Source organism: Bidens hawaiensis, unplaced genomic scaffold (assembly GCF_021521415.1).
Source record: "Bidens hawaiensis isolate Kalapana, Puna unplaced genomic scaffold, B.hawaiensis_p1.1 tig00013688_1, whole genome shotgun sequence".
NCBI classification, from domain to species: domain Eukaryota; kingdom Viridiplantae; phylum Streptophyta; class Magnoliopsida; order Asterales; family Asteraceae; genus Bidens; species Bidens hawaiensis.
The window spans coordinates 677,417-699,545 of NW_027492163.1; the positions used below are offsets into that span (position 1 = coordinate 677,417).

The 22,129-nt window shown below is 36.3% G+C and overlaps 1 pseudogene across 1 annotated transcript in view; it reads right to left on the reverse strand.

The window, feature by feature from the left end:
* LOC143544682 (cullin-associated NEDD8-dissociated protein 1-like) overlaps nt 1–20,574 on the reverse strand; it is a 37,015-nt pseudogene extending 16,441 nt beyond the window's left edge. Inside the window, exons 1-2 of the transcript XR_013137290.1 lie at nt 20,485–20,574; nt 19,463–19,864 (exon numbers count right to left, since the gene is read on the reverse strand). The product of XR_013137290.1 is annotated as a cullin-associated NEDD8-dissociated protein 1-like (transcript). The remainder of the gene's footprint in view (nt 1–19,462; nt 19,865–20,484) is intronic.
* Nucleotides 20,575–22,129: the final 1,555 nt, after the last annotated feature.

Consider the following 22,129-nt stretch of genomic DNA (forward strand, 5'->3'; position numbering starts at 1 on the left):
GGGATTATCATTAGAAACAAGGCAAGGCTGGTTGTTAAAGGTTTTAATCAGCAAGAGGGTATTGATTACAATGAGGTGTTCGCTCCTGTCGCCCGGTTGGAAGCGATAAGATTGTTTTTGGCGTTTGCTGCATGTAAGAGAATGAAGGTGTTTCAGCTAGATGTGAAGAGTGCGTTTTTAAATGGGAAAGTTGATGAGGTTGTGTATGTTGAGCAACCTCCGGGTTTTCCTGACCCAGACTTCCCAGATCACGTATACAAGTTGAGCAAGGCGCTGTATGGATTACATCAGGCACCTCGTGCCTGGTATTCAACGTTATCGGACTACTTGCTCGAGAATGGTTTTGAAAGGGGTTTAATTGACAGCACACTGTTCGTGAAGAGAGAAGGAAGCGACTTCCTACTAGTTCAAGTCTACGTGGATGACATCATATTTGCTGCATCAAGAGTCTCCATGTGTCAAGATTTTGAGGATGTCATGAAGAAAAGGTTCGAAATGAGTGCTATGGGTGAACTAACTTTCTTTCTAGGATTGCAGGTTGATCAGAAGAAGGACGGGATGTTCATTCATCCGACGAAGTACGTTCATGATGTGCTCAAGCGATTCAAGATGGAGGACAGTTCTCCATATGACACTCCAATCTGCGTCAATCACAAATTGGGCGCTGAATCAGATGGTGACGCAGATGTGGACCCAACTCTGTATAGGGCGATAATAGGTTCATTAATGTATTTAACTGCTTCTAGGCCTGATATAATGTTTGCTGTTTGTCTTTGTGCACGTTTTCAGGCAAATCCGAAAGAATCTCATTTGAAAGGTGCAAAGAGGATACTACGGTATCTCAAGGGCAAGCCGAAGCTAGGGTTGTGGTACCCGAAGGGAGGAGACGTGGAACTGGTTGCTTATACTGATTCTGATTATGGAGGGTGCAATCAGAGTCGGAAGTCGACAACAGGAGGATGTCAGTTTCTCGGTGGAAGATTAGTTTCCTGGCAGTGCAAGAAACAGACGTCAGTTGCAATCTCAACATGTGAAGCTGAATATATGGCAGCATCCAACTGCTGTTCTCAGGTTTTGTGGATTCAGCAACAATTGCGCGACTATGGTCTGAATTTCTTACTCACTCCTATTTTAATTGATAACACTGCTGCCATCTCAGTAATTAACAATCCCGTGAAGCATAGTAAAACTAAACATATTGACATTCGTCATCACTCCATACGGGATTGTGCTGAGAAGAAACTGATCAAGGTCGAAAAGGTCGATACGCTGGAAAATTTCGCTGATTTATTTACAAAAGCGTTTGATAAATCCAGATTTCAAAACCTAATTGAGCTGAACGGGATGATCAATCCTGAGTAACCATGTTTTTGTGATTACTTAAAAAAAAAAAAAAAAAAAAAACATCACTATTGCTTAAAATTAGTCGGTTACCTCAGTTTGATGGACATATCCTTGGATATGTTTTGGTCCTCGTGTCTATTTAGAGAATGAGGGTCGCCATTAACCAGATGACTGAAAGTGACCGGGGCAATTATGATGTGTTTTCTTTCTGTCGCTGAAAATTAGTCGGTCATACATAGTTAGAAGGACACATACTTGTATGTGGTCGGTCCAGTTGATCCATTGGATCTTCAGGATTGTCGTTTACCTAAAGACTTTGACGTGATCGGGGTGACTGAAGTCAATTTTTAAGGGAAATGAAATTACTTTTCAAGTCTAATACTTCGTGAAGAAGTTCTTTGCTATGTTTAACAGAAAATTGATCCAACCTTGGAAAATGATATATATACTAACTTTGTGTGCTTAACTAGTGAAGTTATTAGGCTTAAAAGACTTTAGGACAGTCATTGTATGTCATGGTAATTTTTTATGGTGCGTAAAAGTGTATGTGATATTAACTTAAATTACTCGATTTTACGTGGAAACTCCTTAAGATTTTTGAATGTCTTCATGCATTTCTTTCCGAATGATAGGCAGAAAAGCGACTACCAAGTCATACACGAGCCCGTAAGTGTTCTGATTCCCGTGAAGAAAGCATTTCAAGACACTGCAGTGATCCAGATTCGGGACTTGCAGTGGTTTAGTACCCCGAAGTCTATAAGTATGTGTGGATAAAAAAAAAAAAAAATTTAAGTACTTATGAGTTATTGTAACAATCAAGACTTCTCAATTCTGGAGTAAGAAGAGAACGGGAAGCAGACAACGAGTATCTACAAGTTAATCAGACACTATGGGTCGAAGTCAATTCGGGGTGACTTGGGTATAGCCAAATACGCTTTGAGAATAGATAGAAGGCTTCATTATCTCTGAGTTGTTGCCCACTTAAATTTTGAGCTAAATTGAACCTTAATCCGTATCACAGAAACGATGAAAACCATTTAAGTTATTTACATGCTTACAACCTGTTTCTCTATGTCATAATACGGCTAAACACGGATCTATATGACAGTCACGTAGTGAGTGTGATTCCTGTTAGGATCTTTTCTAAAAACATAGTGGTCCCTGACTAGACTGAAATTTGATCCCTTATTTCGTTAAATTTTTATAAGTTTTTCTATTTTTGTAGTTGTATTATTTTATATCTGGTTACTTAGACTTGATCATTTTTGTTTAACTCTTTATGAAACTTTCAAATGTTAATTGCAAAATGTTCAAACTTAAAGGGTTGATTCTGAAAATATAGGCGAAGTTGTTGAATCAGGCGAACTTGTGCTTAACTTCGCCTAGGCGAAGTTATCCTTAACTGCGCCTGACCAACTCTGACCCTATATAAGGTGATTTTTTAATAGTAAACTTCATTATAATATCAGCGAACTTGATTTTCCGGCGAACTTAAGAGATTTCCGGCGAACTTGTGTTTATCTCCGTTTTCGATCTTTGCTTCTAGTTTCTATTATCATTGAGGGTATGTGTTGTCGATACCTCTCACAAACTTGTTCGTTCTTGATCGTTTTTACCCGGTTCGAGACCTCGGGTCGTCGGACCTTCAAAACCGAAATCTTAAAAACTTGTGTTAACGTGTGCATGGACATCCTTTTCAACTTCACATCCTTAATATCATGTGTATTGATGTCCTTGATCGTCGAACTTAGCCGAAAACACCGGATTTCCGGTGTTGGAATCCTAACAGTCGCCGATTAAGTTCAGGCGAAGTTAGGGTTTAGGCGAAGTTATCCACAACTTCGCCTGGGGCTTAATTTCGCCTAAGGCGAAGTTATCCACAACTTCGCCTGAAGCTTAATTTCGCCTAACACTTATCTTCGCCTGAGGCGATGTTGTGATAAGGCGAAGTTATCTTCAACTTCGCCTAAATCAATTTGTTTAACAGTTATTTAGACGAACTTACAGATGAAGCGAAGTTGTTCCCAACTTCGCCTCACCTTTAAGTTCGCCTATACAGTTTTAATCACAACTTCGCTCATGGTATAACGCGAACTTGTGAGTTGCTTAACAGTTATCTAACTTGGTTCGTTTAGTGCAGATATGGCTGCTGTTGGCGGTGCTGGTGGTGATGACGGTAATGATCAAAGACAGTTCTTTCCAGCGCATAATCAGTACATCATGTTAGACCCAGACGCAAGTGGCATGGAGGACTACAGGGAAATAATCACATTTCTCCTGCGCTCAAGCATCTTCCATGCGATCACGAATACCCTGCCTATTTCACTACCTAACATTGAAGACTTTTGGCAGTCGGTAGAGTATGATTGCCGGGTTGAGCCCCCGGTGATGCGAGCAACCGTAAATGGTCATGTTGTGCAGTTCTCTTCAGAAGATATACGGTTGGCTTTGCAGTTTGGAGAAGAAACGAGGGATGACCCAACGGAGTTCGTCGCTCCTTTTCGTGATGGGGCATATCTCAGGATGGGTTATTCAGGTCCGTTGGGGGACACGCAGAGGAGAAAAGGATTTTTGTTAGATCAGTGGCGCTTCCTAATGCACGTCTTGATCGTGTGCATGTCTGGGAGGAAGGCAGGAACTGATGGAATGGGCGCGACGATGCAGTCTGCCATGACTGCCCTGACTTACAACAGAAGATATTCATTTAGTCAGCTGATATTTTACGAGATTGATCGTCAGAGGAGGGCTGTGGCGCGTGAGCGATTTATTATGTATCCTCGATTCTTACAAATGATTCTCAATCATGTGGCTCCGTTGCTACCTCAGAGACGCCCTATTAGATACGTTGAATGTGTGACGAAGCGTATCTTTGCTCAGTGTCGCACTTCTAGCGCACGAAGCAAGCCTGAGCTGCGTCCCAGGCATACTCCACTGTTCGGGTATCTTGTCAACCCGGAGTATGTTCCTGCTGGTGGGGACGAGTTCAGAGACCCAAGACCACAACAGGCGGCAGCACCTCATGCTGTATCAGCTGCGCCTGCTGTGCCTACTGCTGAAGACGTCGACCTTGATGCTGCTTTTAGCGGCCAAGGATTGTTTGATATGGATGTCTCGGGTTCTCAGGCCATGGATGAGAACCCTTGATGAGACATTTGCTGAAGCTAGACGATTGATGGTGTCTAGGGAGAGAACGATTGGGAAGAGGATGAGAACGGTTGACGACGATGACGAGGAAGATGATGAAGAAGAAGCAGTTCAGCTAGTGCTCAGACGTTCAAGAAGAGAACGGACAGGTATGGGTTCGGGAGCTGGAGAAACTTCAAGGCTGGTACGTTTTGCTCCACCTGCCTTGTCTGGTATGTCTCTTATTCCTTCTACAGCACAGGTTACTGCCGTCCAGACGTCGACTCCAACAATTGTGTCTCTACCACCTCAATCGCTTACTCCATCGGTGGTAGTAGCACGATTTGTTGAGTCTACAGTCACTACTACTACAGGGTTACCAAGTGTACCACCTGCGGTCACTTCTGCTGCTGATGTCCCGCCAACTCCAACGCCTACTTCAGACTCCGAAAGGATAGCTTCACTAGAGCGGATCGTAGCTGAGCAGTCCAAGACTATTCAAAGCCTAGTGGAAGCAAACCAACTACAGGCCTCCCTCCTGGTCGAGCATGGGAAGATCATAGACGCTATGAAAGCGTTCTTGGCATCTCAGGGGGAGATGAGCTGTAGGGGAGATGAGTTGAGGACAAAACGGAGAGAAGATCATGACGATGATCCCAATGCACCGGAAGGTGCAGGTGGTGAGCTGCCAAGAACTTCTATAGCTCTTGGTACTTCCACAGCTGAGGGGGAGTCTACAAGCGCAGCTGGTGATGATGTGGTAGATATTGATGATGATGATGATGTTGATGATGTAATCGACGCGTTGAAAGAGCTAGATGATGATGATTTTATGCTTGAAGAAGATGTGCTGCCGAGTGATGAGATTGAGAAGATCGGTGAGCAAATTATTGTTGAAAATGTGATAGAAGAAGGGGAGATAGTAGATGAAGATATTGAACACGAGATTCCAGAGGTTGAGATGCCCGATATGGGTGATGAGACAGTTGTGGAAGATACTGAATGGGAAGAGCAGCCGAATTGGAAGGAAGGTTGTGCTCAATGGTTCGTAAAGACGAAGAAACCGGCGGTCCCTAAAATGTTCAAAAAGAGTTACAATATTAAGGGATACGCTGAAGCAAAGAAAGGTATTATCTGCTGGATATATGATGAGCAGCTGCGGCTCTTCGTGATCAAAAGATATGACGGGATTCAGTACTTCAGGAGAACTTTGAGATCATTAAACACACTGCCTGAATGTGAGGTTAAAGACTTAGCCAGATTGGGGTTGATAAATCGAAGTGACAATAACATGGCTAGAGTCATCGGAAAGATCGTATGGAAAGAGAGCATTAAGGAGAAGAAGTTTGAGCTGCTGAAACCACAAAAGGGGAAACTTGTCCAAGACAAGGATAGAGGTTTGAGAGCTGATGGAAAGCCTTGGATGGTTATGAAGTATAAACCGATCCGGTGCCTTAAAGAAGTACCGATGAAGCTTATGCCCAAGGACGTGCTCAAAGACCTAAAATGGTGGTTCGTGGATTGTGAAACAGCGGAGGCGGTAATGGAAGATGAGGATGAACAAGAAGTGCTTAGGGTTTACGACCCGATGCATCTTGTTAATCTATCGCAAGCTGATCTGAAGATGCTCAACGAAAAGAAGATCTTCTACATTACTGCTTGGAAGGATCAAGCAAGGAAATATCAAAGGGTAGTGTCGGTATGTGTTAGAGAAGGAGCGCACGCGTAAAGATACAAGATTACAAGACTCAAGCTTTGAAGATCAAGATATGAAGCTACTGCCAAGGGGGAGTCTGTTGGTACATGTATGTCAGTAGTTCATAGTCTAACGTTTGTAATCGAGTCTGTAATGTAATTATGTTTTTGATTATGTTTATGTTTATGTAACGAGCGAAGTTGTCAACAAGTTCGCTTAGGCGAACTTGTTGAACAAGCGAAGTTGTTAACAAGTTCGCTCAGGCGAACTTGTTGAACAAGCGAAGTTATGGACAACTTCGCCTGAGGCGAAGTTGTCGTGTTTATATATACTGTTCACCGTAACAGTTGAGGAGAGTTCGTGAGGTTGGTTAGGGTTCGTTTCAGTTGATTAGTTCGAGAGTTACGTGTTTACAAGTCAGAGTCTGTAATAGTGACCTCGTGTCACGTGTTCGGGTTATCAATATAACGTGTTTAGGTTATTGCTCGTGTGTTTGTTTTATACGTATTCTACGCTCGTATCTACCTACGCAGGGATTCCGCACCTGCGCAGATAGCGACATCCCGTGTACGATCCGTCCAGGAACCTACATATAGCATTATTTTGTGTTAATTGCGCTTGGCCGGAAATCCGGCGGTTATCGCGGCAAATTCCGTTAAGATTAAGATGTTATAAACGTAGTATAATCTTATAATAATGATTTCTGTTATAGTCCAAAGTCAAATCGCGAATAATATTAATTTAGGAAAGAGATTGGAGGGATAACGGGGCTAGCCGGCGCCGTTTGTTAATTCAAGTTATCCTTTATCTTCTTCATTCAAAACCCTAGGATTCAATTCAATCAAACTAGTCCATGTTTGTTAATTCTATGTTAGGGGTTTTATTAAATAGGTAAAAACTAAATAAAAACATATATTAATTACCCGGGATAATGGAGATTTGATGATGAACACGAGCTTGATGGAAAATATTCTTGACGATCAAATTGACGATTTTTAATAGTATATTAGTGAGTTTAGAGAGTATAACTGAGTTTAGTTGAATGTTATGATGCTATTTATAATCATAATTGGAGCGTATAGCATTATTTTGTGTTAATTGCGCTTGGTCAGAAATCCGGCGGGTATCGCGGCAAATTCCGTTAAGATTAAGATGTTATAACATAGTATAATCTTATAATAATGATTTCTGTTATAGTCCAAAGTCAAATAGCGAATAATATTAGTTTAGGAAAGAGATTGGAGGGATAACGGGGCTAGCCGGCGCCGTTTGTGAATTCAAGTTATCCTTTATCTTCTTCATTCAAAACCCTAGGATTCAATTCAATCAAACTAGTCCATATTTGTTAATTCTATGTTAGGGGTTTTATTAAATAGGTAAAAACTAAATAAAAACATATATTAATTACCCGGGATAATGGAGATTTGATGATGAACACGAGCTTGATGGAAAATATTCTTGGCGATCAAATTAACGATTTTTGAGAGTATATTAGTGAGTTTAGAGAGTATAACTGAGTTTAGTTGAATGTTAGGATGCTATTTATAATCATAATTGGAGCGTATAGCATTAATTTGTGTTAATTGCGCTTGGTCGGAAATCCGGCGGGTATCGCGGAAAATTCCATTAAAATTAAGATGTTATAACGTAGTATAATCTTATAATAATGATTTCTGTTATAGTCCAAAGTCAAATCGCGAATAATATTAATTTAGGAAAGAGATTGGAGGGATAACGGGGCTAGCCGGCGCCGTTTGTTAATTCAAGTTATCATTTATCTTCTTCATTCAAAACCCTAGGATTCAATTCAATCAAACTAGTCCATGTTTGTTAATTCTATGTTAGGGGTTTTATTAAATAGGTAAAAACTAAATAAAAACATATATTAATTACCCGGGATAATGGAGATTTGATGATGAACACGAGCTTGATGGAAAATATTCTTGGCCGATCAAATTAATGATTTTTGAGAGTATATTAGTGAGTTTAGAGAGTATAACTGAGTTTAGTTGAATGTTAGGATGGTATTGATAATCATAATTATAGCGTATAGCATTATTTTGTGTTAATTGCACTTGGCCGGAAATCCGGCGGGTATCGCGGCAAATTCCGTTAAGATTAAGATGTTATAACATAGTATAATCTTATAATAATGATTTCTGTTATAGTCCAAAGTCAAATCGCGAATAATATTAATTTAGGAAAGAGATTGGAGGGATAACGGGGCTGGCCGACACCGTTTTTCGGTGGCCGGAAAGATTGGACATGAAAACAGGGGTTAGGGGGGTGGGCTGGGATATTTTTATTATTTTAATATAATATTTTGAATAACTTTCGCATTCAGTCCCTGTAGTTTCATATTTCTTTTATAACTAAATTAAAGTGTATTTACGATTTGAGCCTTGAGCTTTTGAGATGTTATAAAATTTGTTAAAAGTATATATAATTATATTCATATTATACCCGATAGCTTGAGGATCGATTAGCTGTTAAAAATTGATGGAAGGGAATATTAAACGCATGAACAATGAACTTCGAACGTCGGGAATACTTTATTAATGATAAACAAATAAACAACAATACACTTAAACGACCCAACGGTCGGGTTAACGAATTCAAATACAAATATGAATACAAACAAAATTGAAGAGTAATAAATACATTAACGAAACTTGATACGCACACATACACAGATATATATATATATACATACATGCATACATGCATGCATACATACATACATACATACATACATACATACAGGGTTAGGTTAGAATAAAAATCCACTTGAGTTGTGAAAACTGTAGAAACCCATTCTCAACCACATGTTTTTAATTAATGATGGGAGGATTAATATGTGACTTACATGTGGAGAGAGAAAATGTGTAATATTACTTTTATTATACCATTTTTCCTTTAGTCCCTACTTGACACGTGTTAGTTAATTATGGCTTCTCGCACTTCTCATTTTTGTTGGCCTTTGTAATATAACTCAACCTGTATACTAAAAATCAATCAATCAATCATGCCCAGTAAAATCCCACCGACAGCAAAGCTATAAGTAGGGTCTGGGGAGGGTGGGATGTAGGCACACCGTACCTCTATCCAAAGGAATAGAGAGGTGGCTTCCAGAGAGACCCTCGGCTCTAAGTACATGTGAATGAAGCAAAATAAAGGAAATCAAAGTTTAACAGTTATATAAAAACTACTACTAATTATAATAATATTAATAATAAGATCACAGTTTAACAGCTATATAAAAGCTAATAATAATTATAATAATAATAATAATAATAATAATATATGTAAGGGAAATACCATTATGGTATGTGACCTAAATAAGTTAAGTCTAAGCCATAAGGTATTCAATTCTCTCTAAAAATCCTTAACTTTAATTCTACTTCTTCACGAATTCCTATCCTCAACCATGTCCTCGGAGAGGTTTAGGTCTATCAAATCATGCCTAATCCTCTCATCCCAAGTCAATTTCGGTCGTCCTCTACCCCTCCTCCCCTCTATAGTAATGTTTTCTACGGATCTAACAGGATTCGTCGTCTGTCTTCTCTTTACATGTCCAAACCATCTCAATCTCCACTCTCTTACCATCTCAACCTGTATACTAATTAGATAATAATAAAACAAATATGTTTATATTTGATATAATAATAATAATAATAATAATAATTATAATAATAATAATAATAATAATAATAATAATAATAATAATAATAATAATAATAATAATAATAATAATAATAATAATAATCTATCTAAAGGAAGACATGTGGCATTCAAATAGGCTCTCCACATAGAATGTTTAGTCTCGAACCTAATACCTCTTGTTTCAAACTAAAGATGCTTACAAACTCCACTTAAATGGTAACTGTTTTGGTCAAAAATTACATAAGCAATTTAGTGAAAAAACTTTGTACGTGAGGTAGTGTATTTTTCATGTTATGGCAAGTGTGTGTGTTTTAACAAGTAAATGGCTAAGGATATAGCGAGCAAAAAACCCTTGATCTTGAATAGGGTCGTTGGCAAAAACCCTTGGTAGGGAAAAATTATTCATATACCTCGGATTTGTTAATAAGTAAAAGTGGTGCAACTCGAGAACTAATGATGAACAAGTGTTAAGAGTACAGAAGTGTGCATGTAGTGAGGTGCAAGTGAGTAAGTGTCCTGTTTTGTTCATCAAAGCCCCATTTATATAGTAATCGGTATGTTGCAATTAATACTATTAATTTGGTATTCAAATTAGCCGTTGGGCCTTGGCCAGCTTAGTTTCCACGTAGTTCTTCTTGTAGAATTGGTCTTTTGTTTTCTTGCCTATCATTTCTCTCTCGGCCTTTCCTATCCCTTTCCTCCTCTCAGATGATACTGATGACATGGAGGATCCTTGGCGTCGGTTACGTTTACGAAGATTATCTTAATTGATTGATCATCTAAATGATCCCCAACAACTAGCAGACAAGGTAATGATTAAGAAGTGAGTGGAAACTAAGCTGACCAGGTCCAACGGCTCCTTTGAAGACTCAGTTAATAACATTTAATGTCATGATAGTCGATTACTATAAAAATGGGGCTATAATGAACAAAATAGGGCATTTACTCACTTGCATCTCACTACATACACACACTCATGCATTCGAGAACTTGCTTATCACTAGGTCTCGAGTTGTAACGCTTTTTACTTACTAAGAAATCTGAGGCAAGCGGATACATTTCCCCTCCCAAGTTTCTTTTACTGGAGAACTGACGTACTCTAAATTATATATATCTTTTATAAATATTCCCTACACTTTTAATTGGTTTTGAGTTGGTGTTTATTAAATATTAATCCCAGATAGTTCATATTTGAATGTTAAAGCTAGAATGAGACAGCGGACTAATGTTGTAACACCCCGGCTTTAAGCGGAATATATCCGGGTGTAATGTACAGATCACTCATAAGCTTGTAACGCTATAAAAGCGACAATAATTATATTTATTTCATTTCATAGCATAGCAAGTACACAAATTGTTCATAAGAGTAAAAGAAACAATAAACACATCATAAACTCACAAATAAGTTCTTTATTTAAATAACCTAAGGTATACTAATGATCTTTATCCTTAGCACTTCATCGTATCAACCTGCAACACGTTTAAATTATATATTTTGTCAACAACACATGTTGGTGAGTTTTCATAAGTTTTTGCGTATATACATAGATATAAAATGCGCGATTCAATGATCGTCATGCAATATATATTCAAACATAATGTAAATGAAATAAAATAGTGTCGTCCTCCCGTTCATTTAGCCGAAGCCGTTGAAGTCGGGGAAATTAGAACCACCTTACGTAAACAACCGAAGTCGTAACGTTAGACGGCACGGGTACGTCCCGTCGGACCCTCCCACTATGCGTATGCGTTGCGTTTGCGTAACTTCCACCAATAAAACAATAAACACGTTGCAAGCAGGTTCACGTATAATCATAAACAATATGCACGAACAATATTAACATGCACGATATAAGTGAATCGGTTTGTAAGCATGTGCATAACTAACGAAAGAATAATTTGTGACGTGCTACACCCCAAAATATTATAAAGCATTAAAAATGGGGTTATGAATAAAACATTATAAAGCGTTAAGATGCTTACAAACTCCACTTAAAGCACGTTAACGAAATCAAAGCAACCTAACATCTCGAACTATAAATAAAATAAATGCGAAAATTTAATTACTAGCTAACGGGATTAACAAAGTTGTAAATATTTGGTTAACCGGGTAATGCATTTATTTTAATATATTTTATGGGATTTTAAGGCACTTGGATATAATATTGTTTTAAAAAAGATTAAGTTAACGAAAGGTAATTTATAATATTACTTTAAGCTTAATGGAAATCTAATGATTTGAATTATTTTATTATTATTCTAAGTTAGCAAATTAAAAGGTAACGAATTCTAAGTTAACGAAAATAAAGTTTAACGAGTTATGAATTAACAAATTAAAGTTGACGAGTTAATGCTAACGACTCAAATTATAATCTAATTTTAATGATTTAACCATTTAAGAGAAGATTTGGCTAATAACTTAACATTAATATGAGAAATATGAATTTTGCAAGGCACGGGTTAAAGTTTGCGAATTAACTAATTTCTACCGGTTTTAACGAATTAAAAGTTAAATAAAATTTAACGAATTTTAACGACTTAAAGTTAATGAACGAATTTATTTTAACGGGTTAGAGCTTATGTAGGTTGGTTTTTACATGGAAAATGGTGAGATAAAACTTATACTTATTTATAAAAATTTTGTTTAGTTTAAAAATGATTTTTATTGATTTATTATGATTTTTCATTTAATTAATTTAACCAAACAAGCTGTTAAAAAAAATAAAAGAATCAAGGCCTCACCCGGGTCTTATGGTTGTTATAGCATTGAACCAACCACCAGGCCACTTATTATCTTTGAAATATGGACAGAATTGAAAAATATATAAACACAAGTTATCCTTCATCTTCTTCATTTAAAACCCTAGGATTCAATTCAATCAAACTAGTCCATGTTTGTTAATTCTATGTTAGGGGTTTTACTAAACGGGTAAAAACTAAATAAAAACATATATTAATTACCCGGGATAATGGAGATTTGATGATGAACACGAGCTTGCCGGAAAATATTCTTGGTTGATCAAATTAACGATTTTTGAGAGTATATTATTGAGTTTAGAGAGTATAACTGAGTGTAGTTGAATGTTAGGATGCTATTTATAATCATAATTGGAGCGTATAGCGTTATTTTGTGTTAATTGTGCTTGGTCGGAAATCCGGCGGGTATCGCGGCTAATTCCGTTAAGATTAAGATGTTATAACGTAGTATAATCTTATAATAATGATTTCCGTTATAGTCTAAAGTCAATACGCGAATAATATTAATATGCGAACGAGATTCTTGGGATAACGGGGCCCGCCGACGTCGTTTTCCGGCGGCCGGAAAGCATGGACGTGAAAACGGGGGTTAGGGGGTGCGCTGGAATATTTTTATTATTTTAATATAATATTTTGAATAACTTTCGCATTCTGTCCCTGTAGTTTCATATTTCTTTTAAAACTAAATTAAAGTATATTTACGATTTGAACCTTGAGCTTTTGAGATGTTATAAAATTTGTTAAAAGTATATATAATTATATTCATATTATTTTCGTATTATACCCGATAGCTTGAGGATCGATTAGTTGTTAAAAATTGATTGAAGGGAGTATTAAACGTATGAACAATGAACTTCGAACGTCGGGAATGCTTTATTAATGATAAACAAATAAACAACAATACACTGAAACGACCCAGCGGGTTGGGTTAACGGATTCAAATACATATAAGAATACAAACAAAATTGACGAATAATAAATACATTAACGAAACTTGATATATATATATACACACACACACACATATAAATATATTTCTTTATGCAAAACCGAAATTTTAAAAAAATGGGTCGTGTTTTTTGGGTTTTAAAAGTAACGAATGTTACGGGATTCACAACTTTTAGAAATTTCGTCCTGAAATTAGAATAAAAATAAAATTTTTAAAAGAATTAAACTACTACATGGAGTTGTTTAAAAATGCTAACATTTTACCGATATATAACTAAATAAAAACAATAACGTCGAACTTTCAATGGCATGAAAGACGCCACAAATGAGAAATATGACAAGGACACTTATGTATAGGATGTGCCAGCGGCGTATCCGCCATGCCCTTATCATACTCATTTGTCCCGTCATTCAAAATCATTCCAGGTTTCGAGTTATTGCACACAAACTACTTATTATGTCTTCCATGCGAGGACTTGGATAATTACGTGTCGACCCATAATTACCTTTATCGTCGGATGGTCCACATAATCCGTCTCATTGTGTGGGTTTTAAAACATACACAATAAATACAATAAGTTCTTACGTGAAACTTTGGAAAACAAGAATAATGAATTATACGAATTAAAATTAACAAAATATATAAAAAAATCCTTGAGGTTGAGGATAAGTGAAAACCTTATGTCCAAATAAATGAAGTTGTTTAAGTTTAAACGAAATAAACAAGGTTCTTAAAATGGTAAGAACAATGAACAAAATCATTAAGTTTGTAAGCATCATTGTAATTAAACGAAATGTTGAAGTCGAGAATAACAGGTAAATAAATGTGTTATTTAGCTTGAAAAATAAGTCGATAAAGCATTGGGTCAGAGAATAAGATAGATAAACGAAACTTTAATAATTGAATAGAGTAAGTTTCTTGGAGTCAATAATGACTCGTTAAACAAATAAAAATTTTCAATAAAATATCAATGTGAATAAAGGCCACATTGAGATTAAGAATCATAAAATATATAATCAAAGTGAAACACTCATCTAATTGATAAAGCATTGAAATCAAGAATAAATAATTGAAACTTCAAGATCAAAATAAAATATTGATCAAATTGATGAAATATTGAAATTGAGAATAACAAAATAACTTGAATAAAACATTGAGCGGAAATAGAACTAATCAAACAATCAAAACGATTCGTGTAAAAATAACAAATCAACATGTACATGGTCCCAATTTCCACTAAACTATTATGCTTATGGGAAATCGGTTATAGACTGCGAGATTAAAATAACAAAAGTAAGCCGATTCAATAGTGCCACTTACGAAGAACGCATGAGAATAATTAATGAATAACCAAGCTCGATATCAATAATCTTCGAAATGAAATCATTTTGATGATGTATAAACAGAATAATATATTCAATATATTTACAGGAAGTGGAAAGAAAAGGAAAACAATAAAAATAGCTTGCGTCGCTTGTCTTCTAGGAGATTGGTTGCAGTATGGAAGTTGTTATAGAGGCGGTGTCATGATTTCTTAATCAAAAATCATTGACGTCGACAAAGAAGGGGAAAGAAATGATTGTTAGGATTCGTTCAAGTTTGTGAAAAATCATTTTTAAAAAAAACGTGGTGTTTTTATAACTCAAATAAAAGTTATAATAATAATAATTTGCAAAAAATATCCTTAGCTAGCGCTAAAGCTTAGAAAATTTCGTAGAAAAACTTTTAACGTAAAAGAATTTTCTGTTGGGCGACGTTTTAAAAAAATAAAAAATAGAGATCGCTATAATAGCCTCGTGGCTTAGGAATTGTCGAAGTAAAATATTTTACTTTATTTGTAAATTTATATAAACCCTTGTAAAATATTATAAGCATATTAATGGTAGTAGTAGTAGGAATAATAATAATAATAATAATAATAGTAATAGTGATGATGATGATGATATTAATAATAATAACAATAATATTGATAATAACCCATTTAAAATGAAATTTGTTTGGAGAAAGTAACTTGATTATACCTCACATAAAGAAATATTTTGTGAATATATGAATATATATATTTATTAATCGACTATTTTAAAATAATTGAGATTTGAAATTTCATGTAAAAGGTGTTTATAAAAGAAATAAACGTGGGAAAGGTATGCAATATATATATATATATATATATATATATATATAGACATGTTTGAAAAAACTAAGCATTGAAGCCGTATAAACTTTAAGTAGGCAAGGAATGCGGCTTAAGATATTGCATAGCAGAAACGAGTTAGGTTTTTCAGCGTCTTACGGGTGTTCTCGAGTTTTTACAATAGTGGCAGGCTTTCGGTATGAGCGTAAGGTAAGACAGAAGGTTTTATATAAATGATTGGGTAACCGATCGTAGGAATAAATGTGTTGTGTTAAGTATGTATGGTTTCTTGGCAAAGTTGATGAGGTGGCTGAAATTATCACAGCTTGAAGTATTTCGATATCGTGGTAGCGAAGTGGTGGAATTGTAGATGTTACACATAAGGATGGGTTCTCGTGTAAATATCTTTGTTGGGTTAGGTTTGACTATCCAAGAGTTATGTTGGGTTTGGATGGACTTAGGCATAGCTTTGAGGTTTGAATATATTGTTGCGATTAGTAATGAATCTTGGTTTGTCATGGTCGGGATTGCGATGGCCAATTGCTTGATAATTTGGGTTGTCATTTTGTGGGTTACGTTTCGAGGGTAGCGTCTAGGAGAACAAGAAGACATGCTACGAAGCTTGAAGAATTCACGTGACACGGAATGTAAATATAAAATTCTTATTAACAATCAACATAAACTTTACATAAAAGATTCTTAAAATCGGAATCAATCATTGAAATGCTCATGAGTTTTCGCATCTCAATAATAATCTAATAAATTTTTGAATGAACATATGAAAAATATATCAAATGTGGAAATAAATTGTGAATATAACGTAAACTTAACATAAGTAGTGAAATTGAATTGTAATCGAGTGTTCATAACTTTTCGAATTTTCAATTAAAATCGTGACAATAAAAGAATTATATAAAGAAAACAAATTGAAAATCGACTATTCATGTATTACCATGACCTTTCGAATTTTCAAATCATAATAATAGAATTTATAAATAAAGAAAACGGGTTGAGACTTAACAATTTGTGTACTAGCACAAATTTTAAAAATATCTATGAATATATAAACACATAAGACGAATTGTATGCCCCACCTCTGTAGTTCCTTTGGAGCCCCTTTAAGTCTGAGTTTATTAAAATATATTATATTTGTAATACTTGACTTAATTTTATTCGATAAGCTGGTATATATATTTATCCTTTTATTTCTGCTCAGATAAGCAAATAAATCTTTTTGGGTGACCAAAACACCAACAGGCTCGTGTATGACTAGATAATTACCTTTCTGCCCATCTTCCGGAGAGATGTGTTAGTGAACATACCTTAATCTTCAAATGTATCACCACATCTGGCTTACCATGATCATTATATTTGTATCACATAGGTAATTACATTCATGAGAAGATGCCACACAAATTGTCAATGACTGAACAAAGACCTTTTAAGCCTATAATCAATGTGTTAGTTGATTAACCAATGTACTATCATTTCCCACAAGGTTGGATACTATCTTTAGATAGAAAACATTTTATGCTTCTTCAAAGCTTGTAACTGAATAATCTTATCATTTCTCTTATGAGTTCACCAAAAACAGTTTGCATAGTTAAAAACCATTTATGTTTTCAAAATTTACTTTATTTGAAAAATTCATGTTGCACTTGATTTTGAAAGACATTTTGTCATTTAAGCACATATGACTTACAAACAGCATTGAAGATTTACACAATTAGAAAACTCACACAGTCTTGAGCAATCTTTCACTCGAGCACGCAAGAATCCTATCGAGAAAACTTCAAATCTATCATTTCAAAGTATGTGCTCGAAAGACTTCATGAAAGTTCAAGACTTAATTATTGTGCTTGAGCAATAGAAATTTGTTCAAAAAACTTAGAAAGTTTCCAGTACATATGTCCATGCTTGAACAGCAGAAATATTTCACTTGTGCTCGAAATACTGAGAGTTCTCATGCAAAATTGTTTGTGCTCGAGGAGTTACAAACACAATATCAAGCACAGTCCATGCTCGAAGTACTTAAATCACACAGAATATATCGAGTATGCACTTATTTAAGTACAAGATGCATGAACATCAAATACATGTTTGTAACAGCCCAGCTACCGCCGCACCATAATATTGTCCGCTTTGGCAGAGACGTACCACCATCGCCTCACGGATTTGCTTTTGGTTGCCTAAGTGAAGACTTCCAAGGAGGTCACTCATCCTGATACTACTCCCACCTGAGCACGCTTAACTGTGGAGTTCTCCTCTCATCCACTACCATTAAGCGCCCAAAACGCGTTATGATGGGGAAGGTATCCACCTCCTTATAAAGAAGTCTTAGTTCTCCTCCCCAACCGATGTGGGATGTCACATACACATATATAAAGATCAGTTACAGTCTGAGCTACAAACTGGATCAGTTTGCAAGTCAGATTCAACTTGAACTTCAACAGGAGTTGGAACTGGATCTTCATATACTGTTTCACAAGATTCATCAGATTCAGATTCATATTCAACTGGTAATTTGATGCTTTCTTCAATCTTGTCAATCACGCTTTCCTTCCAGTTGTTTATCTCTTGCTTGGTTCTCCATTGAAAGCCCCTTGGTTCAAATACCTACTTCAGGAGAAACTTCTCCTCTCCATTTAGGACACCAGGTCTCAACTTATATTTTCCTTTTTCAATTGACTTTCTTCCTTTGACAAGCTTATTTGATATCTGTTCATTTTCATTGATTTTCAGAACAGACTTTAGTTAGGTCAACTTATTATCCTCACCATCAGAAGAAATTCTTTCTCCATTAAAATATTTCTCATACATTTCTTTATATCCTTTCATATCAAATCCACTAACAATGTTAGGAATTTCAAATGTCTCTTCCACCACCCAACATGAATCAGTGTGATGTCCATAGGAATCACACTTCTTGCACCATACTTTTGCGAAGCTTCCCATGTCTTCTAGCAGTTTCTTGTCCTTGATCTTGTCACTGGGCTTTGGAAAGTCAAAACCTAAAGAGGTTTTAGGGCATAAAGAATGGTGAAGTCCATCTTGATTGGTTTGCTGACATAAGGTATTTGAGGATACTTATCTTTGACAAAGGTGATCTTCTTCAGTTTGGTTGGATGGCTTGAGGAACTTGCTACTTGATGAGCTACAAACCTTCTCATTGGTACATATTCAACGTCCCTAATGTCAAACAGCTCATGGTTGGAGAACACAGGATAAATTGGAAGATGTTGATCATATGTGTCTCTCTGATTTGTCATTTCTGTTCTTTGATTGAGGTCTTTCACATATATCAAACACCTTTTGTTCCCTCCTCATCTTTTCATGATGTTTCTGAAGTTTAGGGGTTGTTTTTGGTAGCTTTGGTATCTGTTCACTATTCTTCTTTTTCTTTGAAGCCTTCTTGTTTTTCTTTTTATCGTCTGAAGATCTGTCACTTCTGCAACTACAGTTGCTTTCTTCACTGGAGTATTCACTTCATTTCTTTTTTCTTAATCCAGTCTGCTTTACTTCCTTCTCATCTGTCTTAACAAGCTCTTTCATAACAAACTCCCCTTCACTGTTCACAGTTACATCTTCATATTTCTTCATAAACTCTTGTTTGTCTTCAAATACACTCTTGAACTGCTTTAGATATTAATTTTTGCTCTCTGTCTACCTTGAGTGGATATTTATCACAAAAAGGTGTTGTTACCTTTTTGTATTTTTCTTCAGGTGTCATCTTTTCAACTTATCCCACAATATTTCCAGTAGACACAAGATTCTTCAGAAACTCTATTTATATCACCAACTCAGAGTTTTTGAGCTTCTCTTCTGTGTACATCTTCTTCAGACCTTCAATCTCAACAGTCATCCTTGATTGAGTCATGTTGGCTTGCATACAATCTTCCTCCAAACTTTTAATTTGATTTTCATATGTGGCTTCACTTGTCTCATAGACATTCAGAAATGCCTCTTTCCTTCCACACTCAAATTTCCACATTCCAATCTCCTTGTTGAGTTCATCAACTTTTATAAGATCATAAATAGAGGGTTCAGATTGTACCTGTGATGTTGAAGATTCTCCCTTATCCTGCACCTTAGCCATGAATGCCACATTTGCTTTTTCAATCTCTGCAGCATGGTTGCTCCAGTCAAACTCCCCATCTTGTGGTACTATTGTTACTGCAACATTTCCTTGATCTTTAGCCTGATTCACCACATTTGCATTACTTCTGCTCTGATTGCCCTGAATTTGAAGCTGATTGTTTCTTTGTTGTTGTTGAGCTTGGTGTTGCTGGGGTCTGTTTTGATTCTGATAGGGATTGTGATTAACTAGATGATTCCTCTACTGAGTTCCTTGGTAATTCTGATGCTGGTTCTGATAGAACTGATTCTGATTCATCTGATTACCAAACTGCTTTGGTTGATTACATTCCCTTGCAAAGTGCCCTGGTTGCTAGCAATTGTAATAGATAGTTTTAGACTTGTCAAATCCAATCTGGTCATTAGGTCCTGAGAAAGATGATATACCAGTCCTGTTGTATAGTCTTTTACTTCTGACTGCCAACATTGCAGCTTGCCATTTTATGTCCATATCTTCAAGATCATCCACATCTATCTGTTTAAGGTCTTCTTGCACTATACTTGTGTTGATCAGATTCTTTGCACAAAGGCATGGTAGGAATCAATGAACATAGAAAATAAGGCTTGGTAATATGTTCCATGACTTGGATTGTTTTTTGTGTAGGGAGGGTGTCTACTGGCTGTAGAAGAAGTGTCATCTTCAATCATTTGGACATTAAATCTTGATTGACTTCCTCCACACACAGAGCTTGTATCAGCTGGTTCATCCTCAATTGGCTGTTGATGAGACTTAAGAGTGAGGTTTCCCATAGGTGCCACTAAAGAATTTGTCATTGGGAAGCTGGGCTTCTCTTCTCTTATCATATTGTTTTCTATCATCTCATGCTCAGCAGCCTTTAGAAATGCTATCACATCATCCAACTTGAAGTTGGAAAAATTGGCCTTTTCTTTAATAAATTTGCTGGCTGTGTACCATTCTTAAAACAATGAGGACAACAGTTTCTTATTAAGCTCAAAATCAGAAATCAGTAAGTCAGTTGTTCTGATTTCATTCACAATGGTCATGAACCTCTGCAACACTGACTTTAGTCGTTCACCTTCTTGAAACTTGAATCGATCCAATTCTTGTTTCAATCTGTCCTTTTTGATGTCTTTGAGCTCTGTGTTACCCTCAAACATGTTAATAACAGCATCATACATCTCCTTAGTGGTTTTATGATGGTTGACACTGGTCAATATCTCCCAAGAGAGACCTAGTTTCAACATCGACAGTGCCTTGTCGTCTCTTTTTTTCATCTTTCTTTTAATGGTGGTATTGTTGTTTGGTTGCGAGAGAAGGAATGTACTGTCCATCACTGATTGAGTTCCACAGCTCAGGGTCATTATAGTTGACAGTAGCTTCAAATAAGACTTTCCATTTGATGAAGTTTTCTTGTCCTAGTAGTCTTGGAATCTTGTTTGTTGATACCTCTTGATCATCCATCTTCTCAGATTTGAACTTTCACAGACGAAAACGTTGTAATGCTTCAAACTTTATCACAAAACTTCAATCCCGTGGCCTTCGGCGAGCTTCCAATGCTCAGATAACACTTGTCAGGACCGTAAATATGGTGCAAACCTTGAGTAGGTTGACAAGAACACGCAGATCTAATAACCCAAAGGTCGATTGAATATTCGGACGGAATCAGAATATTCAACGGATGGGAATGAAGGTATGAGACAATGGACACGAAACAATAATGGATAATCAGTAAGAACAAAATCAAAGACAAAGATTCACTGTATTTAATATATCATTCAATGAAATACTGAAAGGAATGTCTAGGGTTTCGTGACAATGGCGGTGGGTGTATGAGGAGACAAAGAGAATATTCGTTGGATGTTTTCTCTCGCGTATTCCGTTCTTATCCGCTCTCTTTAAAATGGAAACCTAGGACTCTATTTATAGCCATGACATTCCTTCTAGAATTCCCTAATTATTACATAATGAATGACAAAGTAAAATACAAGTGTAGTAGTCTTCGAGCATGATATCTATCTTGCTCGAGCAGACTTGATATGCAGTGCATGCTCGATGAGTGACTTCGAACACACTTTACTTAGAATAATTTCTGATAGAAATTATTCTTCTCTAGCATGCTTCATCCTTCTTGATTAATTATTGCTTTGCTCGAATTTGTCCCTCGAGCAAGCCTATTCTTCTTAATGTCTTCAGTTGAACTTATTTAGCAATCTTCAACATCCTCGAATGCGAAGCTTGCTCGGAACTGAACCATGCTCGAAGTCTATACTTCGCAACATATGACATCTTCTTATTGCATCCATGCTCGTCATCAATGTGCTCGGACATCATGTGCTCGGATCAATTGGCTAAAACTTGAATGATCGA